Here is a 3,241-nt window from a genome sequence, read left to right as displayed (position 1 = left end):
TGCTCAGGCTACATTTCTTTGTCATACTGTCTACAACTACAAATATAAATGCTTTAGAAGAGTAAGACATTTTTGTATTTTATGATACCCTTCTATTATACAGCTTTGTCATAGGGACTTTTCTAATGCTTTGGAATTGCTGTGAGCAAACTTATAAGATAACAATAGATTTAATGATCTTATCAACTCGACAGCAATCTTAAATGCACTTCGTCTCATTTGAGTTTGTACTGTGTGTATGATTAATTTCATGTAATAGAACAGTCATGGTTATTGTTATTAATACTATAATAAAATTATTTGGGCACCCCCTCAGTTAAGGGGTCTGTCACAGAAAAATCTGTCCCACCCAAATTTGTCCCATGAGACAAAATATTTTATCCTAGGACAAAATCTTTCAGAAATATTTTGTCCTAGGCAAGCTTTTATTGTCCTGCCATAGGACTAATTTTTTTGTCCTAGGACAAAATAATATATGAAATATTTTTGTCCTAGGACAAATTGTATCTGAAATATTTTATCCTAGGATCATAATATTATGCATATATAGACTATTTTGATAAGGAAAATTTACTTAGCACTCAGTATTAATAAAAATAATAATAATACATTTCATTATTGCACAATAATTGTCTTCATGCAACTTTTACAACAATTACATGACCAAACGTAGTCCTTATCAGTCCAAACATCTTCTGGTATTTGTTCACACTCTACGTGATACCACTCCTTACATTAAGAACATTTTACCATTCTTCCTTCATTACTATAGGTTGTCTGCACATGCAGGCAGTATATAAGTAGCCTGTATTCTTTGGATAGTCCAGGGCATCTAGCTCTTAAACAAGTAGAAAACAAAGACATCACATTCTTTTCTAAGCATTATAAAAGATGGAAACGAAGCCTATGTTAAATATAGCTGCAAGAAGTTGGGTCTTAACCACCACAAATTGACATTGCTAAAGCAAGGGCACATAAACCACAATCTTATTGTCCATTTTGCCTTAATTTGCATACTAGGAACAGTCACTTTAATTCCCTGTACTCGGTGCATTTCGGTATTGCTGCTATCTGCTCCCTGGTACATTTATCAATACCATCGCTGGGCAAGCTATCATATATCAGTTTGTTATAATTGCCATGCTTTGATTTAATTGGGCGAAGCCCACTAAGATGAGTAGAGTTTGTTTGTTTGTTTGTCTGTCTGTACACGTACGTATTCCGTATGTCCTCTATATAGCCGCACATGCCTAGCAGTGCAATATAGATTCTAAATTTCAATATTTCATTAAAAGTGGGAGTGGCCGAAAGATAATAAAATGGCGATCAGCACACAGGAATCAGAACTCATGATTTTCCTACTTCCTAGCAACAAGATAAGGCAAAAACCCAGTCCAAAGACTTCTCCAACTGCTTGAAAAGGTTACAGGTGCAATTAAGTAACTATGAAACTTCTTTTTGTTGAGAAAATCAAACAAATGTCACATTTGTCACTGACTGCACTAAACTGGCCAGCCTTTTTATATCTTATGGCTATTTTAAAGTCAGTGTAGCAAGGCTTAAAGTAAAAAACAAGTCAGGAGTTTTCTAGCAGCACCATAAAGTTGAGATTCTGCTTTTCCCCAGCTAATAATCTACGAGGCTGAGCCCTTGAATGTTTTACATTGTTTCTAGTTATTCAAATCATGAATACAGATGCATATACATACTGAGTTTGTCTACAAAAGCACAGATATCATACTACGTACATACATATATACACATAACTAACTAAACTATTTAAAATGCACAAAACACCTACACTATCAGGCCCGTAGCCAGGGGGGGTTCGGGGGTTCGGACGAACCCCCTGTTGTAGCTGCAAAAAAATTTTAGATTAGCTCCTGTCATGAAGAACAGCACTGCAAAAGCAGGATTAGCATTTTGGCAACAGCGAGAAGCATAGATAGCCATTTTAGCTGAGTCAGCACATGGCTGAGATGCGTAAATTAAGATTACGCCTACCAACCACGCCCATTTTTGTCAAAATTTTCGCTGCGCGCTTCGCGCGCAGCAATTTCCGAACCCCCTGTCTCAAGTTCCTGGCTACGGCCCTGACTATCATGATATAGTTGACCATTCAGTCATCTTGGTCTGGTAATACAGTTCCCCATTTTGCACTGAAAACAAACTTTTCAGCTCTTTTCCATATCTGCCTCTTTCTATTAGCACTACAACCTTCTGGACACTTTCTATCAGCTAAATACACAGCTGCCTTCTCCACAAGATCATCCTCTTAATTCTTTCCTGGCCGGTTCTTTATTCGGTTCTTGACACAGTCTGTCATCCTTCTTCGATCTGAAATCTTCTTCTATGTACTTTGAACGTATAATAAAGGGTCCCACATGCTTTGTACGTGTATTCCATAGATAAATAATTAAGGAACAAAGTCGAATACAAAGATTTACAGAATTACAGTTCCTTTGCACTTTTCTTTTGGTAGGACAAAAAATTGCTGACGCGGACATAAAATATCACGTGATATTTCTATCCTAGGATCAATTTTCACGGGGGACAATTTTTTTCGTGACAGGTCAACACGCAGTCATTCGGCTCCAGTGGTAGCTCCATACTAGCCACATTGATTGTTGCAACCACTATTGCCAACTCAGTCTTGCTGTGTCCAAAATGAGTGCCGCTTTGGTGAAGTAAGTCAGACGTTTTCGTGTTTTACTATTTTTTTCTTTATACAGCTTTCAACTTTTTGGGGGTTTTATACTTTTTGGAATTGCTGTAAGCACACAATAGATGAGCACACACCAGTCTCATGAAATGTTACTATGATGGTACTAATTGTGTTGAGCTTCTCACAAAGAAGAGCAAAGAAAGGTTTGAGTACCTGTAATGGAGTCCCAGGGATTGTACCGTGAGTTTTATAAGTTCATAAACGTGTCCACTCCATGTAAAAAAAACCTTCCAAAAATTATTGATAAATTTGGTCTGCCCCTCCCTCCCATTGGATCTATTGCATATTGTTTTCGTACAACAGCTTTCTTAATTGTGTATGCATGTATATATACATTAATATAATGGTTTACACAATAGTCCTATTAATTTTCTGAATCCAAGACATCGCTTGGTATATGTCCTTGCTTGTGGACTAGTGGCCTCTTCATTATTAAATGTCATTCAGTCTTCATCATTAGTTGAAGTAGAAAACAAGTGGTTCAGAGACATTGTTCAAAGTATATCCTGTTAATTC

The 3,241-nt window shown here is 36.8% G+C and overlaps 1 long non-coding RNA gene across 2 annotated transcripts; it reads left to right on the top strand.

Annotated features, from left to right (window-relative positions):
* Positions 1–204, top strand: LOC109582286 (uncharacterized). Of its 2 annotated transcripts, none has more exons than XR_002185013.1 (2): positions 1–61; positions 115–204. It is a non-coding gene; the product is annotated as an uncharacterized LOC109582286 (long non-coding RNA). The 2 variants fall into 2 exon arrangements; XR_002185014.1 differs by having other exon boundaries at positions 7–61; positions 104–204.
* The last annotated feature ends 3,037 nt before the right edge of the window (positions 205–3,241 follow it).

Source organism: Amphimedon queenslandica, unplaced genomic scaffold (assembly GCF_000090795.2).
Source record: "Amphimedon queenslandica unplaced genomic scaffold, v1.1 AMPQUscaffold_13392, whole genome shotgun sequence".
NCBI classification, from domain to species: domain Eukaryota; kingdom Metazoa; phylum Porifera; class Demospongiae; order Haplosclerida; family Niphatidae; genus Amphimedon; species Amphimedon queenslandica.
The sequence above is the reverse complement of the archived record's forward strand: the minus strand, read 5'-3'. Positions and strand labels throughout refer to the sequence as shown.